This window comes from Symsagittifera roscoffensis, chromosome 4, assembly GCF_963678635.1.
Source record: "Symsagittifera roscoffensis chromosome 4, txSymRosc1.1, whole genome shotgun sequence".
Taxonomy (NCBI): Eukaryota; Metazoa; Xenacoelomorpha; order Acoela; family Convolutidae; genus Symsagittifera; species Symsagittifera roscoffensis.
Window position 1 is genome coordinate 31,457,375 of NC_087065.1, and position 25,438 is coordinate 31,482,812.

A 25,438-nucleotide genomic window follows, 5' to 3' on the forward strand; every position below is an offset into this window, starting at 1 on the left:
GTGTATACCTAATTTGTTAATAACACACCGGAAAATTTACTAAATCACAAAATCAATAGGAAAAATCGGCTCGCAAATTTTTCAATTTTGTCTAAGCAGAATAGTCAAGCAATAAACCGTTGAAAAAACATAAGTTTAGTCATGAAGAAACTCGGTTGGCCAATGTTATACGTTTTTCTAATAAAGCCATTCAAGCAATGGAGTTTTGAAAAACCTTTCTTTTTACTGGCCGAGTTTTTCCTAAAAAAATTATCGGTTTTCAAAGGAAGCAATATAAAATTACGTTCCCTAATTTTTCGTTTCGCATCGTTTGATAGTTTCAAAGCTCTAACAGGTGGCTAAGAAAAACTGAATTTTTTTCGAAAAGATTTGGTCTATAAAAAGATTTGCAGTAGTCTTGTTCTAAGACTAGTGAGCTTATTTCATCAATACATTTCATATACCCAACTTCAAGTCTGGTTTTGATTGAACAATGGCTTGATTTGATAAGTTTTTTTGTTCTGAGCTAAAAATTATTCTATCTGAAGCGGATCATCTTTGCTTTAAAATTTTATTGGTTCGGTTCAATTAACAAACGAATGAACTCTGGGCGGACAAGGTGGCCGAGTGGTTAAGGCGTTGGACTGCTCATGCAATGCAGCCTGCGTGCGTGGGTTTGAATCTCATCTCTGTCGATTAGTTTTTAAAAACACCTGAACTGAATTCGGTAAGCACAACAATTGATGATTACCTAATTTGTTAATATTTCATCGGGAAATTTACTAGATTACAAAATTCTGGAGATAAAATTGGCTCGCAAACTTTTCAAACTCGTCTTGGTAGAATATTCAAGCAATTAAACGTTGAAAAAATTTAAGTTTTTTCACAAAAAAATCTGTCGGCCAATGTTATACGTTTTTCTATTGAAACCATTCGAGTAATGGAATTTGAAAACTTCAAGTTTCTTTTTTGGCCCAATTTTTTCACAAAAATATCAACGTTTTTAAGTAGAAGCAGACCAAAATTATAAAACCTTGAACTTTCGTTTCGCTTCCTCTGATAGTTTGAAAGCTGTAACAGGTTGCTTTGAAAAACTTGAAATTTCAGCAAAACGATTTGGTATGAAAAACTATTTGAGCTAGTCTTGTTCTAGAACTAGAGTGCTAAATTTGTCATTACCTTTCAAATACACAGACGTCAAATTGATTTTTGATCGAATAAGGGCTTGATTTAATAAATTTTTCGTTTTGAGCAAAAAACAATTTTATATTTGAAGCGAAGCATCTTTGCTTCAATTTTTCATTGTTTCGATTCAATTTACAATCGAATGTCCTCTGATCAAAAAGGGTGGCCGAGTGGTTAAGGGGTTTGTCTGCTAATCCAAAACGTTCTGCTTGCATGGGTTTGAATCACATCTCTGTCGATTAGTTTTTAAAAACACCTGAACACCTGAACTGAACTCGGTAAGCACAACAATTGAGGTTTACCTAATTTGTTAAAAACTCACAAGAAAATTTACTAAATCACAAAATTCTGGAGATAAAATTGGCTCGCAAACATTCAAATTCGTCTAAGCAGACTAGTCAAGCAATTGAACAATGACCAATTTTAAATTTTTTCATAACGAAAACGGTCGGCCAAGGTTATACGTTTTTCTATTGAAACCATTCAAGTGATGGAATTTTGAAAAAAAAAAACAAGTTAAATTTTTGGCCCAGTTTTTTCACAAAACAAAAATCATCGTTTTCAAAAAAAAACAGATCAAAATTAAAATTTTACTAAATTTTTGTTTCGCTTCCACTGATAGTTTGGAAGCTGTAACGGGTTGCTTTGAAAAACTTGAAATTTCAGCGGAACGAGTTGGTATGAAAAACTATTTGAACTAGTCTTGTTCTAGGACTAGAGTGCTAAATTCGTCATTACATTTCAAATACCAGGACGTCAAGTCTATCTTTGATCGAACAATGGTTTGATTTGATAGGTTTTTTTGTTTTGAGCAAAAAAAAATATTCAATTTGAAGCGGAGCATCTTTGCTTCAAATATATATTGGTTCGATTCAATTAACAAACAAATGATTTCTGGTCAGACCGGGTGGCCGAGTGATTAAGGCGTTGGACTGCTCATCCAATACAATCTGCGTGCGTGGGTTTGCATCCCATCTCTGTCGATTAGTTTTTAAAAACACCTGAACTGAATTCGGTAAGCACAACAATTGATGTTTACCTAATTTGTTAATAACTCACCGGGAAATTTACTAAATCACAAAATTCTACAGACAAAATTGGCTCGCAATCTTTTCAAATCCGTCTAAGCAGAATAGTCAAGCAATTAAATGTTGGAAAAATCTAAGTTTATTCATGAAGAAAATCGGTTGGCCAGTGTTATACGTTTTTCTAATAAAACCATTCAAGCAATGGAAATTTGAAAAACTTCAGGTTTTTTTGGCCGAGTTTTTCAACAAAAAAGTTATAGTTTTTCAATGGAAGCAATTCAAAATTAAGTTTTCCTTAAATTTTTGTTTCGCTTCCTTTGATAGTTTGAAAGCTGTAACAGGTTGCTTTTAAAAAATTGAAACTTCAGCGAAACAATTTGGGCTAGAAAAAAAAATGTGAACTAGTTAAGTTCTAGGACTAGAAGGCTAAGTTCGTCATTACAGTTCAAATACATCGACGTCAAGTCTTTTTTTGATCAAACAAGGGCTTTTTTGATTGGTTTTTTGTTTTGAGCAAAAAAAAAATATTCTAATTGAAGCGCAGCATCTGTGCTTCATTTTTTCATTGTTATACTGGTCAGACAAGGTGACCGAGTGGTTAAGGCGATGGACTGCTCATCCAATACAGTCTGCGTGCGTGGGTTTCAATCCCAGCTCTGTCGATTAGTTTTTAAAAACACCTGAACTGAATTCGGTAAGCGCAACAATTGATGTTTACCTAATTTGTTAATAACTCACCGGGAAGTTTACTAAATTACAAAGTTCTGAGATATAATTGGCTCGCAAATTTTTCAAATTTGTCTAAGCAGAAAAGTGAAGCAATTAAACGTTGAAAAAGTTTAGGTTTTTCAGAAAAAAATCGGTCGGCCAATGTTATACGTTTTTCTATTGAAACCATTCAAGTATTGGAATTTTGAAAAATTTCAAGTTACTTTTTGGCCCAATGTTTTCACAAAAAATTATCGGTTTTAAATGGAAGCAGATCAAAATTAAAAATCCTTACTTTTTTGTTTCGCTTCCTCTGATAGTTTGAAAGCTGTAACAGGTTGCTTTGAAAAACTGAAATTTCAGCGAAACGATTTGGTCTGAAAAACTATTTGAACTAGTCTTGTTCTAGGTCTAGAGTGCTTAATTTGTCATTACATTTCAAATACACAGACCTCAAGTCTATCTTTGATCGAACAATGGTTTGATTTGACGGTTTTTTTTTGTTTTGAGCAAAAAAACATCCCATTTGAAGCGGAGCATCTTTGCTTTAAAACTTTATTGGTTCGATTCAATAACAAACTAATGAACTTTGGTCAGACAGTGTGGCCGAGTGGTTAAGGCGTTGGACTGTTCATCCAATACAGTCTGTGTGCGTGGGTTTGAATCCCATCTCTGTCGATTAGTTTTTAAAAACACCTGAACTGATTTCGGTAAGCACAACAATTGATGTTTACATAATTTGTTAATAACTCACCGGGAAATTTACTAAATCACAAAATTCTGGAGATAAAATTGGCTCGCAAACTTTTCAAATTTGTCTAAGCAGAATAGTCAAGCAATTAAACGTTGAAAAAATTCAAGTTTATTCATGAAGAAAGTCGGTTGGCTAATGTTATACGTTTTTGTATTAAAGCCATTCAAGCAATGGAATTTTGATAAACTTCAGTTTTTCAATGGAAGCAAATCAAAATCAAATTTTCCTTAAATTTTCATTTCGCTTCTTCTGATAGTTTGAATGCTGTAACAGGTTGCTTTGAAAAACTTGAAACTTCAGCCAAACGATTTGGTCTGAAAAACGATTTGAAGTAGTCTTGATGTAGGACTAGAGTGCTAAGTTTGTCATTACATTTCAAATACACAGAAGTCAAGCCTATCTTTGATCGAACAATGGTTTGATTTGATAAGTTTTCTTTGTTTTGAGCAAAAAAAATATTCTATTAGAAGCGAAGCATCTTGCTTCAGTTTTTCATTGTTTTGATTCAATTTACCATTGACTGACCTCTGGTCAGACAGGGTGGCCGAGTGGTTAAGGGGTTTGGCAGCTAAGTCAAAACGTTCTGCTTGCATGGGTTCGAAGCACATCTATGTCGATTAATTTTTAAAAACACCTGAACACCTGAACTGAATTCGGTAAGCACAACAATTGAGATTTACCTAATTTGTTAAAAACGCACAATTAAACTTACTAAATCACAAAGTTCTGGAGTAAAAATTGGCTCGCAAACATTTCAAATTCGTCTAAGCAGACTAGTCAAGCAATTAAACACTGACCAATTTTGAATTTTTCATAACGAAAATCGGTCGGCCAAATTAGTTATATCATGTTATAAGTTTCTCCATTGAAACCATTCAAGTGATGGAATTTTGAAAAAAAATCTAGTTAATTTTTTGGCCCAGTTTTTTCACAAAAACATCATCGTTTTCAAAAGGAAGCAGATCAAAATTATAACTTCTTTAAATTTTTGTTTCGCTTCCACTAATAGTTTGAAAGCTGTAACAGGTTGCTTTGAAAAACTTGAGAATTCAGCGAAACGATTTGGTTGGAAAAACTATTTGAACTAGTCTTGTTCTAGGACCAGAGTGCTAAATTTGTCATTGCATTTCAAATACCATGACGTCAAGTCTATCTTTGATCGAACAATGGCTTGATTTGATAGGTTTTTTTGTTTTGAGCAAAAAAATATATTCTTTTTGAACGGAGCATGCTTACTTTAAAATTTTATTGGTTTGATTCAATTAACAAACAAATGAACTCTTGTCAGACAAGGTGGCCGAGTGGTTAAGGCGTTGAACTGCTCAAGTAAAACACTGGGACTGCTCTGCGTGCGTGGGTTTGAAACCCATCTCTGTCGATAAGTTTTTGGAAATACCTGAACTGAATTCGGTAAGCACAACAATTGATGTTTGAATGGTTGCTTTTAAAAAATTGAAATTCTACCGAAACAGTTTGTGCTAGAAAAAAATTGTGAACTAGTCCTGTTCTAGGACTGGAAAGCTAAGTTCGTCATTACAGTTCAAATACATAGACGTCTAGTCTATTTTTGATTAAACCAGGGCTTTGTTTGATAGGTTTTTTGTTTTGAGCAAAAAAAAATATTCAATTTGAAGCGAACCATCTGTGCTTCAATTTTTTATTGTTTCACTGGTACGACAGGGTGGTCGAGTTGTTACGACGTTGGACTGCTCATCCAATACAATCTGCGTGCGTGGGTTTGCATCCCATCTCTGTCGATTAGTTTTTAAAAACACCTGAACTGAATTCGGTAAGCACAACAATTGATGTTTACCTAATTTGTTAATAACTCACCGGGAAATTTACTAAATCACAAAATTCTACAGACAAAATTGGCTCGCATTCTTTTCAAATCCGTCTAAGCAGAATAGTCAAGCAATTAAACGTTGTAAAAATTTAAGTTTATTCATGAAGAAATTCGGCTGGCCAATGTTATACGTTTTTCTAATAAAGCCATTCAAGCAAAGGAATTTTGAAAAACTTCAGGTTTTTTTTTGCCCGAGTTCTTCTTCAAAAAAAGTATCGTTTTTCAATGGAAACAAATCAAAATTAAGTTTTTCTTAAATTTTTGTTTCGCTTCCTTTGATAGTTTGAAAGCTGTAACAGGTTGCTTTTAAAAACTTTAAATTTCAGCGAAACAATTTGGGCTAGAAAAAATTTTTGATCTAGTCATGTTCTAGGACTAGAAAGCTAAGTTCGTCATAACAGATCAAATACATAGACTTCAATTCTATTTTTGATCGAACAAGGGCTTGATTTATTAGGTTTTTTATTTTGATCAAAAAAAAATATTCTTTGCTTCAGCTTTTTTCTTGTTTCTCTGGTCAGACAGGGTGGCCGAGTGGTTAAGGTGTTCGACTGCTGTTGCAATACAGTCTGCGTGCGTGGGTTTGAATCCCATCTCTGTCGATTAGTTTTTAGAAACACCGAACTGAATTCGGTAAGCACAACAATTGATGTTTACTTAATTTTCTGATAACTCACCGTGAAATTTACTAAATCACAAAATCAAGAGATAAAATTGGCTCACAAACGTTTCAAATTCGTCTAAGCAGAATAGTCAAGCAAAAAACGTTGAAAATTGAAGTTTGTTCATGAAGATTTTCGGTTGGCCAATGTTATACGTTTTTCTATTGAAACCATTCAAGCAATGGAATTTTGAAAAACTCAGGTTTTATTGGCCGAAATTTTCAACAAAAAACTTAACGTTTTTCAATGGAAGCAATTCAAAATAAAGTTTTCCGTAAATTTTTGTTTCACTTCTTTTGATAGTTTGAAAGCTGTAACAGGTTGCTTTTCAAAACTTGAAATTTCAGCGAAACAATTTGGGCTAAAAAACAATTTGAACTAGTCCTGTTCTAGGACTAGAAAACTAAAATTGTCAAAACATTTCAAATACATAGACTTTAAGTCTATTTTTGATCAAAAATTGGCTTGATTTGAGGGGTTTTTTGTTTTGAGCAAAAATAAATTCCTATTTGAAATGGAGCATCTTTGCTTCATTTTTTTTGCTTCGATTCAATTTACCATCGAATGAACTCTGGTTATGCAGGTTTACCGAGAGGTTAAAGCGGTTGACTGCTGACCCCATACGTTTTGCTTGCGTGGATTCGAATCCCATCTCTGTCGATTAATTTTCAAATTTTATACGTTTTTCAGTTTTTTCATTTCGCTTCTTCTGATAGTTTGAAAGCTGTAACAGGTTGCTTTGAAAAACTTGAAACTTCAGCCAAACGATTTGTCTGAAAAACGATTTGAAGTAGTCTTGATGTAGGACTAGAGTGCTAAGTTTGTCATTATATTTCAAATACACAAGAGTCAAGTCTATCTTTGATCGAACAGAGGTTTGATTTGATAGGTTTTCTTTGTTTCGAGCAAAAAAATATTCTATTTGAAGCGGAGCATGTTTGCTTCAAAGTTTTATAGGTTCGATTCAATTAACAACCGAATGACCTCAGGTTAGACAGGGTGGCCGAGTGATTAAGGCGTTGGACTGCTCATCCAATACAGTCCGCGTGCTTGGTTTTGAATCCCATCTCTGTCGATGATTAGTTTTTAAAAACACCTGAACTGAATTCGATGAGCATAATTGATATTTATCTAAATTGTTATTAACTCATCGGGAAATTTACTAAATCATAAATTTCTAGAGATAAAATTGGCTCGCAAACTTTTCAAATTTGTCTGAGCAGAATAGTCAAGCAATTAAAAATGACAAATTTTAAGTTTTTTCATAAAGAAAATCGGTTGGCCAATGTTATACGTTTCTCTATTTAAGCCATTCAAGTAATGAATTTTTGAAAAATTTCAAGTTAATTTTTTGACCCAGTTTTTTTTCCCACAAAAAAGCATCGTTTGTAAATGGAAGCAGATCAAAATTAAAATGTCCTTAATTTTTTGTTTCGCTTCCTCTTATAGTTTCAAAGCTGTAACAGGTTGCTTTGAAAAACTTGAAATTTCAGCGAAACGCATTGGTCTGAAAACACGACTTCAACTAGTCTCGTTCTAGGACTAGAGTGCTCAATTCGTCATTACATTTCAAATACACAGATGCCAAGTCTATCTTTGATCGAACAATGGTTTGATTTGATAGGTTTTTTTTTGTTTTGAGCTAAAAATAATATTCTACTTGAAGCGGAGCATCCTTGCTTCAAATTTTTTTGGTTCAATTCAATAAACAAACGAATGCCCGCTGTTCAGACAGGGTGGCCGAGTTGTTTGTTAAGGTGCTGGACTGCTCTTTCAACATAGTTTGCGTGCGTGGGTTTGAATCTCATCTCTGTCGATTCATTTGTTAATAACTCACCGGGAAACTTACAAAATCACAAAATTCTAGAGATAAAATTGGCTCGCAAATTTTTCAATCACGTCTAATCAGAATAGTCAAGCAATATAACGTTGAAAAAGTTTAAGCTCATTCATGAAGAAAATCGGTTGGTCAATGTTATACGTTTTTCTAACAAAGCCTTTCAAGCAATGGAATTTTGAAAAATTTCAGTTTTTTTTGGCCGAGTTTTTCCACAAAAAACGTATCGTTTTTCAATGGAAGCAATTCAAAACTAAGTTTTCCGTAAGCTTTTGTTTCGCCTCCTTTGATAGTTTGAAAGCTGTAACAAGTTGCTTTGAAAAACTTGAAATTTCAGCGAAATGATTTGGTCTGAAAAAAAGTTTGAACTTACCTTGAATACCATCTCTGTCGTTTAGTTTTTAAAAACACCTGAACTGAATTCGGTAATCACAACAATTGATGTTTACCTAACTCGTTAATAATTCACCGGAAAATTTACAAAATCACAAAAGTCTAGAGATAAAATTGGCTCGCAAACTTTTCAAAGTTGTCTGAGCAGAATAGTCAAGCAATTAAAAATGACAAATTTTAAGTTTTTTCATAAAGAAAATTGGTTGGCCAATGTTATACGTTTCTCTATTTAAGTCATTCAAGTAATGAATTTTTGAAAAATTTCAAGTTAATTTTTCGGCCCAGTTTTTTTCCCACAAAAAAGCATCGTTTGTAAATGGAAGCAGATCAAAATTAAAATGTCCTTAATTTTTTGTTTCGCTTCCTCTTATAGTTTCAAAGCTGTAACAGGTTGCTTTGAAAAACTTGAAATTTCAGCGAAACGCATTGGTCTGAAAACACGACTTCAACTAGTCTCGTTCTAGGACTAGAGTGCTCAATTCGTCATTACATTTCAAATACACAGATGCCAAGTCTATCTTTGATCGAACAATGGTTTGATTTGATAAGTTTTTTTTGTTTTGAGCAAAAAATAATATTCTACTTGAAGCGGAGCATCCTTGCTTCAAATTTTTTTTGGTTCAATTCAATAAACAAACGAATGCCCGCTGTTCAGACAGGGTGGCCGAGTTGTTAAGGTGCTGGACTGCTCTTTCAATATAGTTTGCGTGCGTGGGTTTGAATCTCATCTCTGTCGATTAATTTTCAAAAATACCTGAACTGATTTCGGTAAGCACAACAATTGATGTTTTTACCTAATTTGTTAATAACTCACCGGGAAACTTACAAAATCACAAAATTCTAGAGATAAAATTGGCTTGCAAATTTTTCAATCACGTCTAAGCAGAATAGTCAAGCAATATAACGTTGAAAATTTTTAAGCTTATTCATGAAGAAAATCGGTTGGTCAAGGTTATACGTTTTTCTAATAACGCCTTTCAAGCAATGGAATTTTGAAAAATTTCAGTTTTTTTTGGCCGAGTTTTTCCCCAAAAAACGTATCGTTTTTCAATGGAAGCAATTCAAAACTAAGTTTTCCGTAAACTTTTGTTTCGCTTCCTTTGATAGTTTGAAATCTGTAACAAGTTGCTTTGAAAAACTTGAAATTTCAGCAAAATGATTTGGTCTGAAAAAAAGTTTGAACTTACCTTGAATACCATCTCTGTCGTTTAGTTTTTAAAAACACCTGAACTGAATTCGGTACTCACAACAATTGATGTTTACCTAACTCGTTAATAATTCACCGGAAAATTTACAAAATCACAAAAGTCTAGAGATAAAGTTGGCTCGAAAACTTCTCAAATTCGTCTCAACAGAATAGTCAAGCAATTAAACGTTGAAAAATTTTAAGTTTATTCATGAAGAAAACCGGTTGCCAATGTTATACGTTTTTCTATCTAAACCAATCAAGGAATTTACTTTCTTGGCTCAGTTTTTTTTTCACAGAAAAGAATCGTTTTTAAATGGAAGCAGATCAAAATTAAAATTTACCTAATTTTTTGTTTCGCTTCCTCTGATAGTTTGAAAGCTGTAACAGGTTGCTTTGAAAAACTTGAAATTTCAGCGAAACGATATGGTCTGAAATACGATTTGAAATAGTCTCGCTTTAGGACTAGAGTGCTAAATTCGTCATTATATTTCAAATACACAGACTAGAGTGCTAAAGGACTAGAGTGCTAAAGGATCAGATCGAACAATGGTTTGATTTGATAGGTTTTTTCTTTTGTTTTGAGCAAAAAAAGTATTCTATTTGAAGCGGATCATCTTTGCTTTAAAATTTTTTTGGTTCGATTCAATTATTAAACGAATGAACTCTGGTCAGACAAGGTGGCCGAGTGGTTAAGGCGTTGGACTGCTCATGTTTGCGTGGGTTTGAATCCCATCTCTGTCGATTAGGTTTCAAAAACACCTGAATTGAATTCGGTAAGCACAACAATTGATGTTTACCTAAATTGTTAATAACTCATCGGGAAATTTACTAAATTACAAAAATCTGGAGATAAAATTGGCTCGCAAACTTTTCAAATTCGTCTAAGCAGAATAGTCAAGCAATTGAACATTGAAAAAATTTAATTTTATCCCTGAAAAATTGGTCTGCAAATGTTATTAGTTTTTCTATTGAAACCATTCAAGTAATGGAATTTTGAAAAATTTCAAGTTACCTTTTTGACCCAGTTTTTTTACAAAAAATCATCGTTTTTAAAGGGAAACAGATCAAAATTGAAAATCCTTGAATTTTTGTTTCGCTTCCTCTGATAGTTTGAAAGCTGTAACAGGTTGCTTTGAAAAATGAAATCTCAGCGAAATGATTTGGTCTGAAAAACGATTTGAACTAGTCTCGTTCTAGGACGAGAGTGCTAAATTCGTCATTACATTTCAATTACCCAAACGTTAAGTCTATTTTCGATCGAACAATGGTTTGATTTGATAGGTTTTTTTGTTTAGAGCAAAAAATTTTATTCTAAATGAAGCGGAGCATCTTTGCTTCAAAATTTTATTGGTTCAATTCAATAAGCAAACGAATACCCGCGGTTCAGACAGGGTGGCCGAGTGGTTAAGGCGTTGGACTGCTCGACCAATACAATCTTCGGGCGTGGGTTTGAATCCCATGACGATTAGTTTTCAAAAACACCTGAACTGAATTTGGTGAGCACAACACTTGATGTTTACCGGAAAATTTTTTAAAATCACAAAATTCTAGAGTTAAAATAGGGTCGAAAATTTTAAAATAGGCTCTGACGATTGGTTTTCAAAAACACCTGAACTGAATTCAGTAAGCACAACAATTGATGTTTACCGGAAAATTTACAAAATCACAAAGTTCTAGAGTTAAAATAGGCTCGAAAACTTTTCAAGTTCGTCTCAGCAGAATAGTAAAGCAATTAAACGTTGAAAAATTTGAGGTTTATTCATGAAAAAAATAGGTTGGCCAATGTTATACGTTTTTCTATTTAAATTTTATTGGTTTCAATTCAATAAACAAACGAATGTCCGCGGTGCAGACAGGTTGGCCGAGTGGTTAAGGCGTTGGACTGCTCGACCAATACAAACTGCGGGCGTGGATTTGAATCCCATCTCTGACGATTAGTTTTCAAAAACACCTGAACTGAATTCGGTAAGCACAATAATTGATGTTTATCAGAAAATTTACAAAATCACAAAGTTCTAGAGTTAAAATAGGCTCGAAAATTTTTTAAGTTTGTCTCAGCAGAATAGTCAAACAATCAAAAGTTTAAAAATTTTATGTTTATTCATGAAGAAAATCGTTTGGCCAATATTATACGTTTTTCTATCTAAACCATTCAAGGAATAGAGTTTTGAAAAATTTCAAGTTACTTTCTTGGCCCAGTTTTTTTTTCACAAAAAAGCATCGTTTTTAAATGGAAGCAGATCAAATTTAAAATTTACTTAAACTTTTGTTTCGCTTCCTCTGATAGTTTGAAAGCTGTAACAGGTTGCTTTGAAAAACTTGAAATTTCAGCGAAACGATTTGGTCTGAAAAACTTGGTCTGATTTGAACTAGTCTTTTTCTAGGACTAGAAAATTAAACTCGTCATTACCTTTCAAATACACAGACCTCAAGTCTGTCTTTGATCGAATAATGGTTTGATTTGACGGGTTTTTTGTTTTGAGCAAAAAAAATCCTATTTGAAGTGAAGCATCGTTGCTTCATTTTTTTTGTTTCGATTCAATTTATCATTGAATAAACTCTGGTTAGGCAGGGTTGCCGAGAGGTTAAGGTGTTGGACTGCTCTTCCAGGACAGTCTGCGTGCGTGGGTTTAAATCCCATCTCTGTCGATTAGTGTTCAAAAATACCGAACTGAATTCGGTAAGCACAACAATTGATGTTTACTTAATTTGTTGATAACTCACCGTGAAATTTTACTAAATCACAAAATCAAGAGATAAAATTGGCTCACAAACGTTTCAAATTCGTCTAAGCAGAATAGTCAAGCAAAAAACGTTGAAAATTGAAGTTTGTTCATGAAGATTTTCGGTTGGCCAATGTTATACGTTTTTCTATTGAAACCATTCAAGCAATGGAATTTTGAAAAACTTATCGTTTTTCAATGGAAGCAATTCAAAATAAAGTTTTCCGTAAATTTTTGTTTCACTTCTTTTGATAGTTTGAAAGCTGTAACAGGTTGCTTTTCAAAACTTGAGATTTCAGCGAAACTATTTGGGCTAAAAAACAATTTGAACTAGTCCTGTTCTAGGACTAGAAAACTAAAATTGTCAAAACATTTCAAATACATAGCTTTTAAGTCTATTTTTGATCAAAAATTGGCTTGATTTGAGTGTTTTTTTGTTTTGAGCAAAAATAAATTCCTATTTGAAATGGAGCATCTTTGCTTCATTTTTTTTGTTTCGATTCAATTTACCATCGAATGAACTCTGGTTATGCAGGGTTGCCGAGAGGTTAAAGCGGTTGACTGCTGACCCCATACGTTTTGCTTGCGTGGATTCGAATCCCATCTCTGTCGATTAATTTTCAAATTTTATACGTTTTTCTGTTTTTTCATTTCGCTTCTTCTGATAGTTTGAAAGCTGTAACAGGTTGCTTTGAAAAACTTGAAACTTCAGCCAAACGGTTTGTCTGAAAAACGATTTGAAGTAGTCTTGATGTAGGACTAGAGTCATTACATTTCAAATACACAGAAGTCAAGTCTATCTTTGATCGAACAATGGTTTGATTTGATAGGTTTTCTTTGTTTCGAGCAAAAAAATATTCTATTTGAAGCGGAGCATGTTTGCTTCAAAGTTTTATCGGTTCGATTCAATTAACAAACGAATGACCTCAGGTTAGACAGGGTGGCCGAGTGATTAAGGCGTTGGACTGCTCATCCAATACAGTCCGCGTGCTTGGTTTTGAATCCCATCTCTGTCGATGATTAGTTTTTAAAAACACCTGAACTGAATTCGATGAGCATAATTGATATTTATCTAAATTGTTATTAACTCATCGGGAAATTTACTAAATCACAAATTTCTAGAGATAAAATTGGCTCGCAAACTTTTCAAATTTGTCTGAGCAGAATAGTCAAGCAATTAAAAATGACAAATTTTAAGTTTTTTCATAAAGAAAATCGGTTGGTCAATGTTATACGTTTCTCTATTTAAGCCATTCAAGTAATGAATTTTTGAAAAATTTCAAGTTAATTTTTTGACCCAGTTTTTTTCCCACAAAAAAGCATCGTTTGTAAATGGAAGCAGATCAAAATTAAAATGTCCTTAATTTTTTGTTTCGCTTCCTCTTACAGTTTCAAAGCTGTAACAGGTTGCTTTGAAAAACTTGAAATTTCAGCGAAACGCATTGGTCTGAAAACACGACTTCAACTAGTCTCGTTCTAGGACTAGAATGCTCAATTCGTCATTACATTTCAAATACACAGATGCCAAGTCTATCTTTGATCGAACAATGGTTTGATTTGATAGGTTTTTTTTTTGTTTTGAGCAAAAAATATTATTCTACTTGAAGCGGAGCATCCTTGCTTCAAATTTTTTTTTGGTTCAATTCAATAAAAAAACGAATGCCCGCTGTTCAGACAGGGTGGCCGAGTTGTTTGTTAAGGTGCTGGACTGCTCTTTCAACATAGTTTGCGTGCGTGGGTTTGAATCTCATCTCTGTTGATTAATTTTCAAAAATACCTGAACTGATTTCGGTAAGCACAAGAATTGATGTTTTTACCTAATTTGTTAATAACTCACCGGGAAACTTACAAAATCACGAAATTCTAGAGATAAAATTGGCTCGCAAATTTTTCAATCACGTCTAAGCAGAATAGTCAAGCAATATAACGTTGAAAATTTTTAAGCTTATTCATGAAGAAAATCGGTTGGTCAATGTTATACGTTTTCCAAATAAAGCCTTTCAAGCAATGGAATTTTGAAAAATTTCAGTTTTTTTTGGCCGAGTTTTTCCACAAAAAACGTATCGTTTTTCAATGGAAGCAATTCAAAACTAAGTTTTCCGTAAACTTTTGTTTCGCCTCCTTTGATAGTTTGAAAGCTGTAACAAGTTGCTTTGAAAAACTTGAAATTTCAGCGAAATGATTTGGTCTGAAAAAAGGTTTGAACTTACGTTGAATACCATCTCTGTCGTTTAGTTTTTAAAAACACCTGAACTGAATTCGGTAATCACAACAATTGATGTTTACCTAACTCGTTAATAATTCACCGGAAAATTTACAAAATCACAAAAGTCTAGAGATAAAATTGGCTCGCAAACTTTTCAAATTTGTCTGAGCAGAATAGTCAAGCAATTAAAAATGACAAATTTTAAGTTTTTTCATAAAGAAAATCGGTTGACCAATGTTATACGTTTCTCTATTTAAGCCATTCAAGTAGTGAATTTTTGAAAAATTTCAAGTTAATTTTTTGGCCCAAATTTTTTCCCACAAAAAAGCTTCGTTTGTAAATGGAAGCAGATCAAAATTAAAATGTCCTTAATTTTTTGTTTCGCTTCCTCTTATAGTTTCAAAGCTGTAACAGGTTGCTTTGAAAAACTTGAAATTTCAGCGAAACGCATTGGTCTGAAAACACGACTTCAACTAGTCTCGTTCTAGGACTAGAGTGCTCAATTCGTCATTACATTTCAAATACACAGATGCCAAGTCTATCTCTGATCGAACAATGGTTTGATTTGATAAGTTTTTTTTTGTTTTGAGCAAAAAATAATATTCTACTTGAAGCGGAGCATCCTTGTTTCAAAATTTTTTTGGTTCAATTCAATAAACAAACGAATGCCCGCTGTTCAGACAGGGTGGCCGAGTTGTTAAGGTGCTGGACTGCTCTTTCAATATAGTTTGCGTGCGTGGGTTTGAATCTCATCTCTGTCGATTAATTTTCAAAAATACCTGAACTGATTTCGGTAAGCACAACAATTGATGTTTTTACCTAATTTGTTAATAACTCACCGGGAAACTTACAAAATCACAAAATTCTAGAGTTAAAATTGGCTTGCAAATTTTTCAATCACGTCTAAGCAGAATAGTCAAGCAATATAACGTTGAAAATTTTTAAGCTTATTCATGAAGAAAATCGGTTGGTCAAGGTTATACGTTTTTCTAATAAAGCCTTTCAAGCAATGGAATTTTGAAAAATTTCAGTTTTTTTTGGCCGAGTTTTTCCCCAAAAAACGTATCGTTTTTCAATGGAAGCAATTCAAAACTAAGTTTTCCGTAAACTTTTGTTTCGCTTCCTTTGATAGTTTGAAATCTGTAACAAGTTGCTTTGAAAAACTTGAAATTTCAGCGAAATGATTTGGTCTGAAAAAAAGTTTGAACTTACCTTGAATACCATCTCTGTCGTTTAGTTTTTAAAAACACCTGAACTGAATTCGGTACTCACAACAATTGATGTTTACCTAACTCGTTAATAATTCACCGGAAAATTTACAAATTCACAAAAGTCTGGAGATAAAATTGGCTCGAAAACTTTTCAAATTCGTCTCAACAGAATAGTCAAGCAATTAAACGTTGAAAAATTTTAAGTTTATTCATGAGGAAAACCGGTTGCCAATGTTATACGTTTTTCTATCTAAACCAATCAAGGAATTTACTTTCTTGGCTCAGTTTTTTTTTCACAGAAAAGAATCGTTTTTAAATGGAAGCAGATCGAAATTAAAATTTACCTAATTTCTTGTTTCGCTTCCTCTGATAGTTTGAAAGCTGTAACAGGTTGCTTTGAAAAACTTGAAATTTCAGCGAAACGATATGGTCTGAAATACGATTTGAAATAGTCTCGCTCTAGGACTAGAGTGCTAAATTCGTCATTATATTTCAAATACACAGACTAGAGTGCTAAAGGACTAGAGTGCTAAAGGATCAGATCGAACAATGGTTTGATTTGATAGGTTTTTTCTTTTGTTTTGAGCAAAAAAAGTATTCTATTTGAAGCGGATCATCTTTGCTTTAAAATTGTTTTGGTTCGATTCAATTATTAAACGAATGAACTCTGGTCAGACAAGGTGGCCGAGTGGTTAAGGCGTTGGACTGCTCATCCAAGACAGTCTGCTTGCGTGGGTTTGAATCCCATCTCTGTCGATTAGGTTTCAAAAACACCTGAATTGAATTCGGTAAGCACAACAATTGATGTTTACCTAAATTGGTAATAACTCATCGGGAAATTTACTAAATTACAAAAATCTGGAGATAAAATTGGCTCGCAAATTTTTCAAATTCGTCTAAGCAGAATAGTCAAGCAATTGAACATTGAAAAAATTTAATTTTATTCATGAAAAATTGGTCTGCAAATGTTATTCGTTTTTCTATTGAAACCATTCAAGTAATGGAATTTTTGAAAAATTTCAAGTTACCTTTTTGGTCCAGTTTTTTTCACAAAAAATCATCGTTTTCAAAGGGAAACAGATCAAAATTAAAAATCCTTGAATTTTTGTTTCGCTTCCTCTGATAGTTTGAAAGCTGTAACAGGTTGCTTTGAAAAAATGAAATCTCAGCGAAATGATTTGGTCTGAAAAACGATTTGAACTAGTCTCGTTCTAGGACGAGAGTGCTAAGTTCGTCATTACATTTTAATTACCCAGACGTTAAGTCTTTTTTCGATCGAACAATGGTTTGATTTGATAGGTTTTTTTGTTTAGAGCAAAAAATTTTATTCTAAATGAAGCGGAGCATCTTTGCTTCAAAATTTTATTGGTTCAATTCAATAAGCAAACGAATACCCGCGGTTCAGACAGGGTGGCCGAGTGGTTAAGGCGTTGGACTGCTCGACCAATACAATCTTCGGGCGTGGGTTTGAATCCCATGACGATTAGTTTTCAAAAACACCTGAACTGAATTCGGTGAGCACAACACTTGATGTTTACCGGAAAATTTACAAAATCACAAAATTCTAGAGTTAAAAGAGGCTCGAAAACTTTTCAAGTTCGTCTCAGCAGAATAGTAAAGCAATTAAACGTTGAAAAATTTGAGGTTTATTCATGAAAAAAATAGGTTGGCCAATGTTATACGTTTTTCTATTTAAATTTTATTGGTTTCAATTCAATAAACAAACGAATGTCCGCGGTGCAGACAGGTTGACCGAGTGGTTAAGGCGTTGGACTGCTCGACCAATACAAACTGCGGGCGTGGATTTGAATCCCATCTTTGACGATTAGTTTTCAAAAACACCTGAACTGAATTCGGTAAACACAATAATTGATGTTTATCGGAAAATTTACAAAATCACAAAGTTCTAGAGTTAAAATAGGCTCGAAAATTTTTCAAGTTTGTCTCAGCAGAATAGTCAAACAATCAAAAGTTTAAAAATTTTAAGTTTATTCATGAAGAAAATCGGTTGGCCAATATTATACGTTTTTCTATCTAAACCATTCAAGGAATAGAGTTTTGAAAAATTTCAAGTTACTTTCTTGGCCCAGTTTTTTTTTCACAAAAAAGCATCGTTTTTAAATGGAAGCAGATCAAATTTAAAATTTACTTAAACTTTTGTTTCGCTTCCTCTGATAGTTTGAAAGCTGTAACAGGTTGCTTTGAAAAACTTGAAATTTCAGCGAAACGATTTGGTCTGAAAAACTATTCGAACTAGTCTTTTTCTAGGACTAGAAAGCTAAACTCGTCATTACCTTTCAAATACACAGACCTCAAGACTGTCTTTGATCGAATAATGGTTTGATTTGACGGGTTTTTTGTTTTGAGCAAAAAAAATCCTATTTGAAGTGAAGCATCGTTGCTTCATTTTTTTTGTTTCGATTCAATTTATCATTGAATAAACTCTGGTTAGGCAGTGTTGCCGAGAGGTTAAAGCGGTTGACTGCTGACACCATACGTTTTGCTTGCGTGGGTTCGAATCCCATCTCTGTGGGTTAGTTTTTTTTAAAACCCTGAACTGAATTCGGTAAGCACAAAAATTGATGTTCATCTAGTTTGTTAGTAACTCACCGGGAAATTTACTAAATCGCAAAATTCTAGAGATAAAATTGGCTCGCAAATTTTTCAAATTCAACTAAGCAGACTAGTCAGGCAATTAAACAATGACAAAGTTTAAGTTTTTTTTTTCAAAGAGAAAATCGGTTGGCCAATGTTATACGTTTTTCTGTATTTTCATTTCGCTTCTTCTGTAAGTTTGAAAGCTGTAACAATTTGCTTTGAAAAACTTGAAATTTCAGTCAAACGATTTGGTCTGAAAAACGATTTAAACTAGTCTTGATGTAGGACTAGAGTGCTAAGTTTGTCATTACTTTTCAAATAAACAGAAGTCAAGTCTATCTTTGATCGAACAATGGTTTGATTTGATAGGTTTTCTTTGTTTCGAGCACAAAAAAAGTATTATATTTGAGGCGGATTATCTTTGCTTCAAAGTTTTATTGGTTCCATTCAATTAACAAACGAATGAACTCTGGTCAGACAAGGTGGCCGAGTGTTTAAGGCGTTGGACTGCGCATCCAATACAGTCTGCTTGCGTGGGTTTGAATCTCATCTATGTCGATTAGTTTTTTAAAACACCTGAACTGAATTCGGTAAGCACAACAATTGATGTTTACCTAGTTTGTTAGTAACTCACCGGGAAATTTACTAAATCACAAAATTCTAGAGATAAAATTGGCTCGCAAAATTTTCAAATTCATCTAAGCAGACTACTCAAGCAATTAAACAATGACAAAGTTTAAGTTTTTTTTTCATAAAGAAAATTGGTTGGCCAATTTTATACGTTTTTCTGTATTTTCATTTCGCTTCTTCCGTTAGTCTGAAAGCTGTAACAATTTGCTTTGAAAAACTTGAAATTTCAGCCAAACGATTTGGTCTGAAAAACGATTTGAACTAGTCTTGATGTAGGACTAGAGTGCTAAGTTTGTCATTACATTTCAAATACACAGCAGTCAAGTTTATCTTTGATCGAACAATAGTTTGATTTGATAGGTTTTCTTTGTTTCGAGCACAAAAAAAGTATTATATTTGAAGCGGATCATCTTTGCTTCAAAGTTTTATTGGTTCGATTCAATTAACAAACGAATGAACTCTGGTCAGACAAGGTGGCCGAGTGGTTAAGGCGTTGGACTGCGCCTCCAATACAGTCTGCTTGCGTGCGTTTGAATCTCATCTATGTCGATTAGTTTTTAAAAACACCTGAACAAAATTCGGTAAGCACAACAATTGATGTTTACCTAGTTTGTTAGTAACTCACCGGGAAATTTACTAAATCACAAAATTCTAGAGATAAAATTGGCTCGCAAAATTTTCAAATTCATCTAAGCAGACTATTCAAGCAATTAAACAATGACAAAGTTTAAGTTTTTTTTTTCATAAAGAAAATTGGTTGGCCAGTTTTATACGTTTTTCTGTATTTTCATTTCGCTTCTTCCGTTAGTCTGAAAGCTGTAACAATTTGCTTTGAAAAACTTGAAATTTCAGCCAAACGATTTGGTCTGAAAAACGATTTGAACTAGTCTTGATGTAGGACTAGAGTGCTAAGTTTGTCATTACATTTCAAATACACAGAAGTCAAGTTTATCTTTGATCGAACAATAGTTTGATTTGATAGGTTTTTTTTTGTTTCGAGCACAAAAAAAAGTATCATATTTGAAGCGGATCATCTTTGCTTCAAAGTTTTATTGGTTCGATTCAATTAACAAACGAATGAACTCTGGTCAGAAAAGGTGGCCGAGTGGTTAAGGCGTTGGACTGCGCCTCCAATACAGTCTGCTTGCGTGCGTTTGAATCTCATCTACGTCGATTAGTTTTTAAAAACACCTGAACTGAATTCGTTAAGCACAACAATTGATGTTTACCTAATTTGTTATTAACTCACCGGGAAATTTACTAAATTACAAAATTCTGGAGATAAAATTGGCTCGCAAACTTTTCAAATTCGTCTAAGCAGAATAGTCAAGCAATTAAACGTTGAAAAAATTTAAGTTTAATCATAAAAAAATTTGTCGGCCGATGTTATACGTTTTCCTATTGAAACTATTCAAATAATGGAAGTCTGAAAAAATTCAAGTTATTTATTTGGCCTAATTTTTTCACAAAAAATTATCGTTTTTAAGCAGAAGCAGATCAAAATTATAAAGCCTTAATTTTTTGTTTCGCTTCCTCTGATAGTTTGAAAGCTGTAACAGGTTGCTTTGAAAAACTTGAAATTTCAGCGAAATGATTTGGTCTGAAAAACTATTTGAACTAGTCTTTTTCTAGGACTATAGTGCTAAACTCGTCATTACCTTTCAAATACACAGACCTCAAGTCTATCTTTGATCGAATAATGGTTTGATTTGACGGGTTTTTTGTTTTGAGCAAAAAAAATCCTATTTGAAGTGAAGCATCTTTGCTTCAATTTTTTTGTTACGATTCAATTTATCATTGAAAAAATTCTGGTTAGGCAGGGTTGCCGAGAGGTTAAAGTGGTTGACTGCTGACCCCATACGTTTTGCTTTCGTGGGTTCGAATCCCATCTCTGTCAATTAGTTTTTTAAAATCCTGAACTGAATTCGGTAAGCATAAAAATTGATGTTCATCTAGTTTGTTAGTAACTCACCGGGAAATTTACCAAATCACAAAATTCTAGAGATAAAATTGGCTCGCCAACTTTTCCAATTCATCTAAGCAGACTAGTCAAGCAATTAAACAATGACAAATTTTAAGTTTTTTTTTTCATAAAGAAAATCGGTTGGCCAATGTCATGCGTTTCTCTATGTAAACCATTCAAGTAATGAAATTTTGAAAAAGTTAATCTTTTGGCCCAGTTTTTTTTCTACAAAAAGCATCGTTTTTTAATGGAAACAGATCAAAACTTAAATGTCCTTAAATTTTTGTTTCGCTTCCTCTGATAGTTTGAAAGCTGTAACAGGTTGCTTTGAAAAACTTGATATTTCAGCGAAACGAATTGGTCTGAAAACACGATTTCAACTAGTCTCGTTCTAGGACTAGAGTGCTAAATTTGTCATTACATTTCAAATACACAGATATCAAGTCTATCTTTGATCGAACAGTGGTTTGATATGATAGGTTTTTTTTTGTTTTGAGCAAAAAAAAATAGTATTTGATTTGAAGCGGATGATCTTTGCTTCAAAGTTTTTTTGGTTCACTTCAATAAACAAACGAATGCCCGCTGTTCAGACAGGGTGGCCGAGTTGTTAGGGTGTTGGTCTGCCCTTCCAATATAGTCTGCGTGCGTGGGTTTGAATCCCATCTCTGTCGAGTAGTTTTCAAAAACACCAGAACTGAATTCGGTAAGCACAGCATTTGGTGTTTACCTAATTTGTTATTAACTCATCGGGAAATTTACTAAATCACAAAGTTCTATGGCACGGATTTTTGAAAAACTTGAAGTTACTTTTTTGGCCGAGTTATTCCACAAACAACTATCGTTTCTCAACGGAAACAATGTAAAATTAGGTTTTCCTCAAGTTTTTGTTTCGCATCGTTTGATAGTTTCAAAGCTCTAACGGGTTGCTTAGAAAAATTGGAAATTTTAGCAAAACGATTCGGTCTATAAAAAGATTTCCACCAGTCCTGTTCTAAGACAAGTGTACTAACTTCGTCATTATATTTTATATACACAGACATCAAGTCCGTTTTTGATCGAGCAATGGCTTGAATTGCTATATTTTTTTATTGGTTCGATTCAATTTACCAATGATTGACCTCTGATCTTACAGGCAGGTCGCGAGGTGAAGGCGGTGAAGTGTTAATCAATATGTTCTGAGTGCGTGGGTTCGAAACTCATCCCTGACGAGTAATTTTTTACAAACACCTGAACTGAATTCGGTTGGCACAAAAACTGATGTTTACCTAATTTTGTTATTAACTCAACAAAAAACTTGTCAGGTCACAAAAAATTGGGGAAAGAATCGGCACGCAAAACATTGAAGTTCGTCCAAGCAGAATAGTCAAACAACCAAACGTTGAAAAATTTCAAGTTTGTTCATGAAAAAAATTGGATGGCCAATATAATAAACTTTGCCATTAAAACTATTCAAGGCACGGTATTTTGAAAAGTTGAGGTTACTTGTTGGGCCGAGTTTTTCCACAAACAACTATCGTTTCAAAACGGAAGCAAAATAAAATTAGGTTTTCCTTATTTTTTTTGTTTCGCATCGGTTGATAGTTTCAAAACTCTAACAGGTTGCTTAGAAAAATTGGAAATTTTAGCAAAATGATTTGGTCTATAAACAGATTTCCACCAGTCCTGTTCTAAGACTAGTGTGCTAACTTCGTCATTACATTTTATATACACAGAGATCAAGTCCATTTTTGATCGAGCAATGGCTTGGATTGCTTTAAACTTTTATTGGTTCGATTCAATTTACCAATGGTTGACCTCTGATCCCACAGGCTGGCCGCGAGGCGGATTTTTGAAAAACTTTGAGGAAGGCGGATTTTTGAAAAGCTTGAGGTTACTTTTTGGCCAAATTTTTCCACAAACAACTATCGTTTCACAACGGAAGCAATATGAAGTTAGGTTTTCCTTAATTTTTTGTTTCGCATCGGTTGATAGTATCAAAGCTCTAACAAATTGCTTAGAAAAATTGGAAATTTTAGCAAAACGATTCGGTCTATAAAAAGGTTTCCACCAGTCCTGTTCTAAGACTAGTGTGCTAACTTCGTCATTACATTTTATATACACAGACATCAAGTCCATTTTTGATCGAGCAATGGCTTGGATTGCTTTATTTTTTTTTGGTTCGATTCAATTTACCAATGATTGACCTCTGTTCTTTCAGGCTGGCAGCGAGGTGAAGGCGGTGAAGTGTTAATCAATATGTTCTGCGTGCGTGGGTTCGAAACTCATCCCTGACGAGTAATTTTTTACAAACACCTGAAATGAATTCGGTAGGCACAAAAACTGATGCTCACCTAATTTTGTTATTAGCTCACGAAAAAACTTGTCAGTTCACAAAAAATTTGAGAAAGAATCGACACGCAAAACATTGAAGTTCGTTTAAGCAGAATAGTCAAGCAACCAAACGTTGAAAAATTTCAAGTTGGTTCATGAAAAAAATTGAATGGCAAATGTAATACGTTTTGCTATTCAAACCATTCAAGGCACGGATTTTTGAAAAACTTGAGGTTACTTTTTTGGCCGAGTTTTTCCGCAAACAACTATCGTTTCTCAACGGAAACAATGTAAAGTTAGGTTTTCCTTAATTTTTTTGTTTCGCATCGGTTGACAGTTTCAAAGCTCTAACAGGCTGCTTAGAAAAATTGGAAATTTTAGCAAAACGATTCGGTCCATAGAAAGATTTCCACCAGTCCTGTTCTAAGACTAGTAAACTAACTTCGTCATTACATTTTAAATACACAGACATCAAGTCCGTTTTGATCGAGCAATGGCTTGAATTGCTTTAATTTTTTATTGCTTCGATTGAATTTACCAATGATTGACATCTGGTCTTACCGGCTGACAGCGAGGTGAAGGCGGTGAAGTGTTAATCAATATGTTCTGCGTGCGTGGGTTCGAAACTCATCCCTGACGAGTAATTTTTTACAAACACCTGAACTGAATTCGGTAGGCACAAAAACTGATGCTCACCTAATTTTGTTAATATCTCACCAAAAAACTTGTCAGTTCAAAAAAAATTGGAGAAAGAATCGACACGCAAAACATTGAAGTTCGTTTAAGCAGAATAGTCAAGCAACCAGACGTTGAAAAATTTCAAGTTGGTTCATGAAAAAAATTGGATGGCAAATGTAATACGTTTTGCTGTTCAAACCATTCAAGGCACGGATTTTTGAAAAACTTGAGGTTACTTTTTCGGCCGAGTTTTTCCACAAACAACTATCGTTTCACAACGGAAGCAAAATAAAGTTAGGTTTTCCTTAATTTTTTGTTTCGAATCGGTTGATAGTTTCAAAGCTCTAACAGGTTGCTTAGAAAAACTGGAAAATTTAGCAAAACGATTCGGTCTATAAAAAGATTTCCACCAGTCCTGTTCTAAGACTAGTGTGCTAACTTGGTCGTTACATTTTTTATACACAGTCATCAAGTCCGTTTTTGATCAAGCAATGGCTTGAATTGCTTTAATTTTTTATTAGTTGGATTCAATTTACCAATGATTGACATCTGATCTTACAGGCTGGCAGCGAGGTGAAGGCGGTGAAGTGTTAATCAATATGTTCTGCGTGCGTGGGTTCGAAGCTCATCCCTGACGAGTAATTTTTCTACAAACATCTGAACTGAATTCGGTAGGCACAAAAACTGATGTTTACCTAATTTTGTTAATAACCCACCAAAAAACTTGTCAGGTCACAAAAAAATGGAGAAAGAATCGGCACGCAAAACATTGAATTTCGTCTAAGCAGAATAGTCAAGCAACCAAACGTTGAAAAATTTCAAGTTTGTTCATGAAAAAAATTGAATGGCAAATAAAATACGTTTTGCTATTCAAACCATTCAAGGCACGGATTTTTGAAAAACTTGAGGTTACTTTTTCGGCCGAGTTTTTTCCACAAATAACTATCGTTTCACAACGGAAGCGATATAAAGTTAGGTTTTCCTTAATTTTTTGTTTTGCATCGGTTGATAGTTTCAAAGCTCTCACAGGTTGCATAGAAAAATTGGAAATTTTGCCAAAACGATTCGGTCTATAAAAAGATTTCCACCAGTCCTGTTCTAAGACTAGTAAACTAACGTCGTCATTACATTTTATATACACAGACATCAAGTCCGTTTTTGATCAAGCAATGGCTTGCATTGCTTTAATTTTTTATTGCTTCGATTCAATTTACCAATGATTGACATCTGGTCTTACCGGCTGACAGCGAGGTGAAGGCGGTGAAGTGTTAATCAATATGTTCTGCGTGCGTGGGTTCGAAGCTCATCCCTGACGAGTAATTTTTTACAAACACCTGAACTGAATTCGGTAGGCACAAAAACTGATGTTTACCTAATTTTGTTAATAACCCACCAAAAAACTTGTCAGGTCACAAAAAATTGGAGAAAGAATCGGCACGCAAAACATTGAATTTCGTCTAAGCAGAATAGTCAAGCAACCAAACGTTGAAAAATTTCAAGTTTGTTCATGAAAAAAATTGGATGGCAAATGTAATACG

The 25,438-nt window shown here is 33.8% G+C and overlaps 2 non-coding genes across 2 annotated transcripts; both read left to right on the plus strand.

Annotated features, from left to right (window-relative positions):
- The first annotated feature begins 3,496 nt into the window (after positions 1–3,496).
- Trnan-guu (transfer RNA asparagine (anticodon GUU)) lies at positions 3,497–3,578 on the plus strand. Its single transcript has one exon. It is a non-coding gene; the product is annotated as a tRNA-Asn (tRNA).
- Positions 3,579–16,395: 12,817 nt separating this feature from the next.
- On the plus strand, positions 16,396–16,477 carry Trnas-gcu (transfer RNA serine (anticodon GCU)). The gene has a single exon. It is a non-coding gene; the product is annotated as a tRNA-Ser (tRNA).
- Positions 16,478–25,438: the final 8,961 nt, after the last annotated feature.